At 41.2% G+C, this 12485-nt stretch overlaps 1 pseudogene; it reads left to right on the forward strand.

Annotated features, from left to right (window-relative positions):
* The first annotated feature begins 8262 nt into the window (after positions 1-8262).
* LOC129829742 (tubulin alpha-1B chain-like) lies at positions 8263-11965 on the forward strand (annotated as a pseudogene).
* The last annotated feature ends 520 nt before the right edge of the window (positions 11966-12485 follow it).

Here is a 12485-nt window from a genome sequence, read left to right on the forward strand (position 1 = left end):
ACTGTTAGTCCTTCAATTTCCTTTGTTAATATGGACTCTTTTGATCGAAATTGCTTTTGTTTTATAGATGAGTACTGAATTGCATGGCCTCTAAAGGCACACTTAAAAGTGTCCCATACAATATGGGGATCTGCTGTACCTATGTTATGTCTAAAAAAAGTCAGTTATAAATTCTTCTGTCCTAGTTCTAAACAATTTATCATCTAGTAGGCTTTGATTAAATTTCCAATATCCTCGCCCACGTGGAAATTCTGTAAGAGTAATATATATGCCAATTATGTGATGGTCCGACCGCATTCTGTCCCCTATCAAACACTTTTTAACTTTTGGTGCCAGAGAGAATGATATAAGAAAGTAGTCAAGGCGACTAGCTTGATTAAGCCTCCGCCATGTATATCTCACTAGGTCAGGGTATTTAAGTCTCCATATATCCACTAATTCCAATACATCCATGACATTCCTGATTTCCTTAAGTGCCTGAGGGTGATAGTTTGTAGTGTGATTTCCTTTCCGGTCCATAGAGGTATTTAAGACCTTATTAAAATCTCCCACTATAATAATAGAGTCTAGTGTTGCTTGTAGAGTTGATACATTCTTATATATATTGTCAAAGAAGCTTGGATCATCATTATTCGGACCGTATAGGTTAATAAGCCATATATGTTTATTGTCCAATGACATATTTAAAATAATCCATCTACCTTGAGGATCTGTTTGGACAAGTTGCACATTTGGATCAAAGTTATTATTAATTAAAAACATCACCCCTTTTGAATTTCTTTGCCCATGGGAGAAATATATTTTGCCCCCCCAGTTCTTTTTCCACAAAACTTCATCTAAAACTGTCGAATGGGTTTCCTGTAAACAGTAGATATTATAATCCTTCTCTTTTAGCCAGGTAAATACTGATCGTCTTTTCTTATTATCTGCTAAGCCATTACAATTGTAACTGGCTATACTTATTTCACCACTTACCATAATGAGACACACCTTTCAATTATTTTTTATCAAAATATATGTTTGTAAACGTCCTATTAAAAAGTAACATAATGATTGAGTGTCTATATAGTTGTACCATGACATTTGCATCTCCACTAAGCAAACCTCCAATTGGTCCCCACTATTCCACCCGCCAAAAGCCCCCATCTCGAGTTGGGTTGTCATCCCAATGCCCGGCAGACCACCCCCGACCCCCCGCATCGCACAGCCCCGGACCGACTGGGATCCATCCTTCGAAAAGTGCACACAGCACCATCCACCGAACCGAAGCAGATCCATTGCCAAATGCATTTCCATCGCCCTCACCTCGATTTTTATTACATATTGCTGTGAATCATCCTCTATAGTCCCTAACATCTTTTACTTCTTCCTTCGCAACAGTTGTGGGATACACACATACACCCACACACATTCAGCCCTTACCCCCACACAACCATAAGCTCACCCTCTCAACAATTGCACCATCCCAGAGCCCAACCCAAGATGGGTCATGATTTACAAATGTACTTGCAGTTGCAGCTGCATGAGAAGGCCTGCAAGACCGCGCAAAAAATGAGCATAAATGTAGAGATTTATTTACCATTGTCACATCCTAGATGATGGAGGTCAAATGTACACCTTCTTCCTGAAACACCCACAATACGGTCATCCATTTTGACCATGTTCCCAAGCATCTCCATGCAGTCCGATTGGTTTCGTGCCACCAGGGCCACAATAATATACCCCCTCTCTGAATGTCCGAGTGTGACCCCCTCCCCATGGGTTACTGCAGCTAGTGTTGCCAGCACTGCCACTGCCTGGGTGGGGGCACCACACCGGAATCCCCACCGGCTAGGTACAAGGTCGTCAAGGTTCTCATTAGCAGCTTTGAGAATTTCCTTGTTTATTATGCTCTCCCTTTAGGGGGCTTTGGCTTTGCAGGACCAACCCTGCCAAGCAGGCTCAGAATCTTGAGGGGGCAGTGCTGCTCATGGTCCCTGTCCTCATTTTGGCTGCATACAGACCGTTTACAGCATGCACATAAAACAGTTAGGGACTTCTCCTTAGTATCTGGGCCATTCATGTGGGTGTCTAGGGTATAGGGCCATGGACCGTGCCATTAAAATAGGATAATAAATAATTAGATATAATTTATTTTAAAAATGTAGTTCCCCATGATAGGACAATAAATAAATAAGACGTATAATTCATTATAAAAGTATATCCATCATTTGAACAACATTGAAAGCCCTCTCATACCCGGCCCACAGCAATACACTGGCTCTGGGATATGCAACTATTACATTACTCACTCACTCAACTTTCCAAACATAACAAATAAAAATAAACACACACCACACCATCCACACATACTGTGCCTTCTGTTTACTTAGTTTTTATCTTCACTATGTAGAAATAGTGCTTGTGTTCAATTAGTTATATGTGAAGATTTATAGAAAAGCTATATTTTGTATTGTATTGTTACAATCAGTAACCGGGCTTGAATTGTGTTTATTTTCCTCATCTATGAGAACTTTGTAATTTTTAAAATAACCATGGAGTAATCTTTGTGTCTCTGAACAACTGGTTATCAATATATAGTTTATCCACGACGAGAGCTACTCGTTTCGCTTTTAATCTATTTTCTTTGAAAATTAGATACAGAACTTTGCGCCGTTCTGCAATTTCTTTCGGAAACTGATCATTCATGCCAATTTTGGTCCCAGCAAGTCTTTTACCCAGGCTTTTAACCATTATTTTATCTTTAAATGAAGCAAATTTGGTAACGATTGGGCGTTAGTACCTCTGCCCGAGGCGGTGTACACGTTCAAGTTTGATCTTATCGATAACTTCGGGTGGAATCTGAAGCTCTGCAAAAAGGTACTCTCTAACTACAGATTCAGGAACCTCTCCTTCTTTCTCTTGGATACCTGTAAGTACCAAATTCTCTCTCATGGATCTAGTTTGTATGTCCAGTAAGCATTCTTTCAGAACGTTGTTCTCCTTTTTAAATTCATTCATTTCGGTTTCAATCTTATTGACCGTCACTTTTAGCGCGTGTGTTTCCTTCTCCAAAGCCACAGCTTTTTCATCACTCATCTCTAGGCTTGCCTTCAAGTCTTTTATATCTTTACTAACTAATTCAAGTATACCCAGTTTGTCATTTATTGATTTTAACAGATCGGTTTCGACCTTTACCATTGCTGGTGTTGAGAATATTAGATCATCCGTGTCGGTTGAGGAGTCACGTTTTCGTTTTTGATTCGGTTCCCCTGTCTTATTCTCCGTCATGTTTGGGTGTTGCTTGTTTTCGTAATATTTGTTGATAAATGTCTCTAGTTTTAGGATTTGTTTTGTGTTATTATCCAGATTGAAGGTTATCACCCACCAGATTATTTAGTGCTAATATTTTAGTCTAATTTAGCAGATATTTCGAATATTATGTTTTATCTTGAGGTGCTCTACATAACTTCGTTCAGTCCGCCATTACCTTTACGTCCGCCGTCTACGTCCTACGTCTACGTTGGCTCTTACTCTAACTCCCCCACTGGCCACACCAGTTGGCTCTTACTCTAACTCCCTCACTGGCCACACCAGTTGGCTCTTACTCTCTAGGTATATTTGTCTCTGCATATCTAAGCATACCTCTTGAGAGGTCTATATCCTCCTGACTGGTGTTTCTTTTCTTTTTTTAATAAATACGGTATGCTCTTCTGCATCTATGCTAAAATCTGGGTAACAGATTGAAAGGATTGTGAGTCTTATTCAGTACATTTAGTTATTACTTGATTTTCTAAAGTCTACCAACCTTGCCAGCAGGCATGCCAGCTAAGATAGTTAGACTCACTAGGCACAGATGTCAATTCAATGTCTATTTCATGTTGTCTCAACGTAATTATTATTGAAATTATGTGGAAATAATGTTGATTCAATCAGTGTGTGCCCAGCAGGTAGCTACTATAACTTGATAGCCTGAAATGGCTTCTTGGTAGCTAGTTAAGAGGTTGGGAGATTGGGAACCTATCTGGGCTAGCTAAAGCCAACTTCAAATCAAATCAAGCTTTATTTATACAGCACATTTCAGACATGGAATGGAACACAATGTGCTACAGGAAAAAATAAGTAAAACCAATAGAAGAATCATTAAATCAATTCTGAAACTCACAGGCAGCCACTGCAGAGACCTTAACACCTCTGTAATGTGTGCTCTCTGTCTGGTCTTGGTCAGTACCCGTGCATTCTGTATGTTTTGCAGTTGACCAATGGCTTTCTTGGGTAGACCAGACAGGAGAGCATTACAGTAGTCAAGCCCGCTTGTAATAAAAACATGTATCAGAGAGACTCGTCCATTACGACCTGAGAAACACTTTGGCAATGCTCCTCAGGCGGTAAAAAGCTATTATGGTAAAATTACTAATGTGTGATTTGAAATTGAGTTCAGAATATGAAATAACACCTAGGTTTTTACCTGGTATTTTATCTTTACTGCCTGTGAATTAAAATGTGCAGCTAAATTCTCTCTCTGTGCTTTGGCTCCAACAATAAGTACCTCGGTCTTGTCTTGATTTAGCTGGAGGAAGTTGTGAGCCATTCAAGTATTTAAATCACTAATAAAGTCTAATAATTTATCCGTAGAACTATAATCCTCTGTTGACAAAGAAATACAAAATTGTGTATTGTCTGTAGAGCAGTGAAAATCAATGCTGTGCTTTCTGATAACGTTGGCAAGGGGTAACATATATAAACTGAACAGTACCGGAGCCAAAATCGAACCTTGCGGAATGCCACATGTGATATGTATTTTCTCTGAGTTATGTTCACCAAGGGTGACAAAAAAACTATTGACCGGTTAAATAGGTCCTAAACCAATTTGAACCATGATGTCCTTCTGGACAGACTGGAGAGGTGGGTTGGCCTCTCCAGTCTGTCCAGAAGGACATCATGGTCAATAGTGTTGAATGCAGCACTTAAATCTAAGAGTACAAGGACAGAGAGCTGTTTGGCATCTGTGTTGGCTCAAAGATCATGTACCACTTTGACCAATACTGTCTCTGTGCTGTGTTGGGCCTGAAAACCAGATTGGAGTTTTCAAAAATACAGTTGGCACTTAAAAAAAACATTTAGCTGTTTGAAAACCAATTTCTCCAGAATTTTGCTTAAGAATGGATGGTTGGAGATTGGCCCGAAAATTGCTACGAGCTGAAGAATCTAGAATCTAGATTACTTTTCTTCATCGGAAAATTGCCAGGTGGCTAGTAGTATTACAGTATTATAATAATAATTATTATTAAACAGTACAAATCTGTGGGCACATGCCCCTGTGTCCCTTATGGGCATGACGCCTCTGGGCCTACTGATGATCTCTATGAACAAGTTGAAGCTTCTCTATTGAATGAAAGAGAATGATACAAGCCACTTTTGAAAAATAAGCATATTGTTGACTGTGAATATGTTTATTTGCTTACTGATTGTTGTCATTCCACTGCAGGGATACTTCAGGATTTTGCCAATGAAGCCCTTTATCTACTTATCCAGAGTCAGATGAACTCGTGGATGAATGTTGTATGTCTCTATGCACAGTGTGAAGGAAGTAAGAGGCAGTTTCGCAAGCAAGTAATAAACTAGCGTTAGCGCAATGACTGGAAGTCCATGGGTATCTGCCAGCATGCTTGTTTTTCACTACATTTTGTTCTATTCCAGCACATACTACATTGAGAAAACCGTATTGTCCCTGTTTCATTGAACGCAGGATGAGTGAAAATAAAAAGAAGGAATGGGGTAGGGACTGTCTGGGAGGAAAGCCACAGTCACACCCCCCACTGATGCAGCTCTGTCCTCCTCCCCATTAGTGCTGTTATTCAAGCTTGGACATGTGACTAAGAGATAAAGACGCTTTCGGTGGATACTAGGCCTGTATCCAAGCAACTTATTCATTACCTAGCAACGGATGGAGCCAGGGAGGAAGGGGGGGTTGAGTGTCTGTTTCTCCCTGTCTTAGATCTAGGATTGAGTCATTTGACCTCTATCGCAGACAGTAGTTCTATGACAAGCAAGAACTCACGTTAAGTTGGTGCAGTCTGTAACATATTATCAATAATGTCAGCTATTGAAATCAAATCAAATCAAATTTCACATGTGCCGAATACAACAGGTGTAGAATACTTTACAGTGTTAAGCTTACTTACAAGCCCTTAACCAACAATGCAGTTTTAAGAAAAAACACCTAAAAAAAAGAAAAAAAAGAAAATACAAGTAACAAATAATTAAAGAGCAGCAGTAAAATAACAATAGCGAGGCTATACACACGGCGCACCGGTACAGAGTCGGGAGGGGGTGCAATGCCAATAGTCTGGGTAGCCATTTGATTACATGTTCAGGAGTCTTATGGCTTGGTGGTAGAAGTTGTGTAGAAGCTTCTGGGACCTAGACTTGGAGCTCCGGTACCGCTTGCCGTGCGGTAGCAGAGAGAACAGTCTATGACTAGGGTGGCTGGAGTCTTTGACAATTTTTAGGTCCTTCCTCTGATACCGCCTGGTATAGAGGTCCTGTATAGCAGGAAGCTTGGCCCCAGTGATGTACTGGGCCGGTACGCATTACCATCTGTAGTGCCTTGCGGTCGGAGGGCGAGCAGTTGCCATACCAGGCAGTGATGCAACCAGTCAGGATGCTCTCGATGGTGCAGCTGTAGAACCTTTTGAGGATCTGAGGACCCATGCCAAATCTTTTCAGTCTCCTGAGGATGAATAGGTTTTGTCGTGCCCTCTCACGACTGTCTTGGTGTGCTTGGACCATGTTAGTTTGTTGGTGATGTGGACACCAAGGAACTTGAAGCTCTCAACCTGCTCCACTACAGCCCCATCGATGAGAATGGGGGCGTGCTCGGTCCTTCTTTTCCTGTTGTCCACAATCATCTCCTTTGTCTTGATCAAGTTGAGGGAGAGGTTGTTGTCCTGGAAACCCCCGGCCAAGTCTCTAACATCCTCCCTATAACTTATCTCGTCGTTGTCGGTGATCAGGCCTACAACTGTTGTGTCTTCGGCAAACTTAATGATGGTGTTGGAGTCGTGCCTGGCCATACAGTCATGAGTGAACAGGGAGTACAGGATGGGACTGAAGACGCACCCCTGAGGGGCCCCTGTGTTGAGGATCAGCGTGGTGGATGTGTTGCTACCTACCCTTACCACCTGGGTGAGGCCCGTCAGGAAGTCCAGGACCCAGTTGCAGAGAGAGGTGTTTAGTCCCAGGGTCCTTAGCTTAGTGATGAGCTTTGAGTCCACTATGGTGTTGAATGCTGAGCTGTAGTCAAGGAATAGCATTCTCACATAGGTTTACCTTTTGTCCAGGTGGGAAAGGGCAGTGTGGAGTGCAATAGAGATTGCATCATTTGTGGATCTGTTGGGGCGGTATGCAAATTGGAGTGGGTCTAGGATTTCTGGGATAATGATGTTGATGTGAGCCATAACCAGCCTTTCAATGCACTTCATGGCTACAGAAGTGAGTGCTATGGGTCGGTAGTCGTTTAGGCAGGTTAAATTAGTGTTCTTGGGCGCAGGCACTATGATTTGATATGGAATTGGTTATGGGATCGTTACGGGAAATCTACCCCATTTGAAGAATGTTTCTTTTTTTATATAATTTTTTAGAGCTGGATATGGTCATGCTGCAACGGACAGTAAACATTAAAACAAATATCTTCATAGCTTGAAATGGATATAAATCATCACTATGACACTCATGTACTACATAGGTCTATATTTCACTAACAATCCACGACGATGTCAGTGGATCCCTCTCAGTGGAAAGGACCGGGATGCCTGCATTCTGCAAGGTTATCCTATCTCAAGAATACACTTAATATGTTGTGAAATCTGTTGGAGAAATCTGTTGTGAATGTATTGTAATGTTTTTAAAAATGTATAACTGATTTAATTTTGCTCGGTCCCAGGATGGGGATCCTTATTAATAAATACAAATAGAAGTATTCTAGATTTCACATTTGTCACAAGGATCATATGGTGTGCTCTATTTAAAAAAAATATATTTAACCTTTATTTTGACAGTGGGTCATGCTGAGACCAAGGTGAGCAGATGAGCCCTGTATACACATCAATACACATCAACACACTCTACACACATAAATATACACATCAATATTCACATCAATATTCACATCAATACTCGAAAAGCAAAGCACAACTATAGAAACCAAACACATTTTTCTGTAAAATGCTAGGCATCTCCATTAGATGTGTTTCTTTGAAGCAGCTTGGAGGTGGTGAGAAGATAATTAGGCTCTTTTCTGCAGATCAATATGAATGGAATAGGCTACGATGGAAACATTTTCAAGGCATTCTCTATGCAGGATATATGCGACTTTTTTCTGCAGATCAATATGAATGGAGTAGCCTACGATGGAAACATTTTCAAGGCATTCTCTATGCAGGATATATTATACTTATTTCTGCAGATCGATATGAACGTAGTAGGCTACGATGGAAACATTTTCAAGGCATTCTCTATGCAGGATATATTATACTTATTTCTGCAGATCGATATGAACGTAGTAGGCTACGATGGAAACATTTTCAAGGCATTCTCTATGCAGGATATATGCTACATTAGACTAGGCTACAGATTTCAAATCAGTGTTGACATGAAACTCAAATTCAGTCAGTAGTGAAATATATATATATTTTTTGTGTGGATTTGCCTGTAGTCTTATTGAGATAATACAATAATCTACTGTATATGAAAATACCATCACTGAAACAGGGATATGCAATAAAGGCTACTGGTGTAGGTGGTCCGTTCTTGCAATTAATCTGTTTGCGGCTGCAAAAGTGTTTGCATAGGCATTAAGGTATAGCATTTATAACAGCTGGGTGATGTTAGGTGGAGGTGCTTTTTGACGATGCTCTCGTTTATCCAATGGAAAAAATGCAGAGTTTTCTTTACTGGGCAGATTTACCACGACTTGCCCAGTAGCGATAAAGGAGACGAAGTCGTTAGGCCAAGACTTGTATATATATTGAGCTGTACGTAGTCATTTGCATAGAATTTTACATCGACTTCCTTGCAGTCATATTGTAAGACGCCCTATCGAGTAGCCGAAATAAAATAAATATGGTAAGATTGTTTTTATTGTATTTACATTTATTTACTGAATAATTTGAAATTGTATATTTGAAAAATGTGACATTTATATCAAACTCTTTAATAAGAACCTGATTTAGAACCGTTTATTCCTAAACAGCTATTATTGTTATTATATATATATATTTGTTAAGTGTTTCATTTGATTCTATATGACATTTTAATTATAGCATTAGTATTAAATAGATATCCAAGGCAGACTTTTGTTCTGCTCAAATTATGTCTGCGCCTGATATAACATGAAATACCAGATTCGAGCGCATGTTACAATAATGGCGTAATGTCCCAGACAAAACCGGGGTAAGGAAGGTTGTGATGTGAACGGAATTCCGTAGAATGTGCCAACCACTAGGGGTGCCAACAATATAATTAAATAGGCTAGAACAACTTAATGTATCTCTACGGTGCCAACCGGTCCCGTTTTGTCCCGGTGTTTTTGTAAATAAAATAGCACGATCTTCGATATGTTCACCGCTTCCTTTCTCATCCCCGACTGCAGTGGGATAATTTAGCTCAACAGATCGAAATGGAGGATGCACAGTGTTCTTATTTCATCAAATGGCTTAAGCCCAAAGAAACATTATCCTCTTTTGGTGAAATGCACTGACAGCATGCATCATAGTCATCAAAAATGCATGTTGCCGGTGATAGAGGATCAGGATACCCACCAGGAGAGAAATGATTCTGGATAATGTAGCATATTATTATAGAGCTATTATTATTATTTGAGAGATTCTGATACTGGGAATGCTGTTAGAACGTAACTACCATATAAAGTCTACACTGATACATGAATGCCTAGCACAGAGCAATTCCTAAGGCGTTGCCTTTCTTTCAAAACAAACCTACATTAAAACATACTTAACTCTCTTACAACTTATTTTGAGAACATTACACCTCTGGGTGATTTATTTTCAAGATGTTCTGAATGTATAGAAAAGTTGTCCAGACAAAATAGGCCTATGTTTTCTCCACAGCGTGAGTGTATCTCAGTTCATGTGGGTCAGGCTGGAGTCCAGATGGGCAATGCCTGCTGGGGGCTCTACTGCCTGGAGCATGGGATCCAGCCAGATGGACAGTGACAAGACCATCGGAGGAGGAGACTACTCCTTCAACACCTTCTTCAGTGACACTGGAGCTGGAAAGCATGTTCCCAGGGCTGTGTTTGTGGACCTGGAGCCCACAGTTATCGGTAAGATTTCTGTTTCTCATTGAATATGAATTGAGTCAAAGTGGTGTGGTAGAAATGATTTCTTGCCATTGAGCCCCTTATTAATCTGCTGCTCTCCTCAGATGAAAAGGGTTCCATGTAGAACCCTCGTCCCTGTAGAATAACTCTTTTAGAACACCCCTTTCTCTGAGTGTTCTGCTTCTCATGAGCTGTTAATTTTCTTTCCTCAGATGAGGTGCGCACTGGGACCTATCGCCAGTTATTCCATCCTGAACAGCTCATCACTGGCAAAGAAGATGCTGCCAACAACTACGCTCGTGGACACTACACTATTGGCAAAGAGATCATCGACCTGGTGCTGGACAGGATCCGCAAACTGGTGGGAATTTCAGAATGACTGAATTAAATATTTTATCAACTATCTGTTCATAATGTGGACATCTTTTTCTGCCCATTTATTGATGTGTTCCTCTTTCTCGTCAGGCTGACCAGTGCACAGGCCTTCAGGGCTTCCTAGTTTTCCACAGCTTTGGTGGTGGCACCGGCTCTGGTTTCACCTCCCTGCTGATGGAGCGCCTGTCTGTTGACTACGGCAAGAAGTCCAAGCTGGAGTTCTCCATCTACCCAGCTCCCCAGGTGTCCACAGCTGTGGTGGAGCCCTACAACTCCATCCTGACCACCCACACCACCCTAGAGCACTCTGACTGTGCCTTCATGGTGGATAATGAGGCTATCTATGACATCTGCCGTAGGAACCTCGACATTGAGTGTCCTACCTACACCAACCTCAACAGGCTCATTAGCCAGATTGTTTCCTCCATCACCGCTTCCCTTCGATTTGATGGTGCCCTCAATGTTGATCTGACAGAGTTCCAGACCAACTTGGTGCCCTACCCCCGTATCCATTTCCATCTGGCCACCTACGCCCCAGTTACTTCTGCAGAGAAGGCTTACCATGAGCAGCTATCTGTGGCAGAAATCACCAATGCCTGCTTTGAGCCGGCTAATCAGATGGTGAAATGTGACCCTCGCCACGGCAAGTACATGGCATGTTGCCTTCTGTACCGTGGCGATGTGGTGCCCAAAGATGTCAATGCGGCTATTTGCAACAATCAAAACCAAACGTTCCATTCAGTTTGTTGACTGGTGTCCAACTGGTTTCAAGGTTGGCATCAACTACCAGCCTCCCGCTGTGGTCCCTGGTGGAGACCTGGCCAAAGTCCAGAGGGCTGTGTGCATGCTGAGCAACACCACTGCTGTGGCAGAGGCCTGGGCTCGGCTTGACCACAAGTTTGACCTGATGTACGCCAAACGTGCCTTTGTGCACTGGTATGTGGGTGAGGGCATGGAGGAGGGAGAGTTATCTGAGGCCAGAGAGGACATGGCTGCCCTGGAGAAGGATTATGAAGAGGTAGGGGTTGACTCTGGCGAGGGTGATGGACAAGAGGATTGAGAGGAATACTGAGTGTTCATGCAAGGATGCCCCTGGCTCCCATATCTTATAAAGGCACAATAAAAAAAGCAATGCATTTTTTTTAACGGTTTCATATTTTATTGTTGCTTGTTTAGGTTTAAAACACAACTGGCCTGTCATAGTGACAGTCACAGAGAAAAAAACGAATGTCTCATTGAAGATTCACCAATAAAATGTGTTGAAATTGATTCCCATGTATATGATTTGTTGTATACTATTTCATAAATGACTTATCTATGTTTTCAAAACCAACATATTCACCAGAAGTAGAGGAATTTGTATTCAATAGACCTTGGTGGCAGATAGCCTAGCGGTTAAATGAGCGTTGGGCCACTAAGTGAAAGATTGCTGGTTTGAATCCTAGAGCTGACTAGGTGAAAAATGTATCATTGTGCCCTTGAGCAAGGCACTTAACCCTAGTTATTCCTTTAAGCTGCACTGGATAAGAGCAACTAAAAAATATACTGCAGTTACAATGTAGTAAAATCTTAATAATTTGGTGACATATGAATTCGGAAATTGTAGTACTGCAGTTGAACTGCAAAATCAATGGATACAGCATACTACAGTGAATGGGAATATTTTGGACATATAACTGCAGTTATACAGTGTTACTTCAACTTGCACAAGTAGGCTCTGAAGATGCTTACACTTATATCAGAGAAAAACCCTCATGTAGAGTTTCAACATGCCTATGAGATACTGTGT

This window comes from Salvelinus fontinalis, chromosome 31 (genome assembly GCF_029448725.1).
Source record: "Salvelinus fontinalis isolate EN_2023a chromosome 31, ASM2944872v1, whole genome shotgun sequence".
In the NCBI taxonomy this organism is placed as follows: Eukaryota; Metazoa; Chordata; class Actinopteri; order Salmoniformes; family Salmonidae; genus Salvelinus; species Salvelinus fontinalis.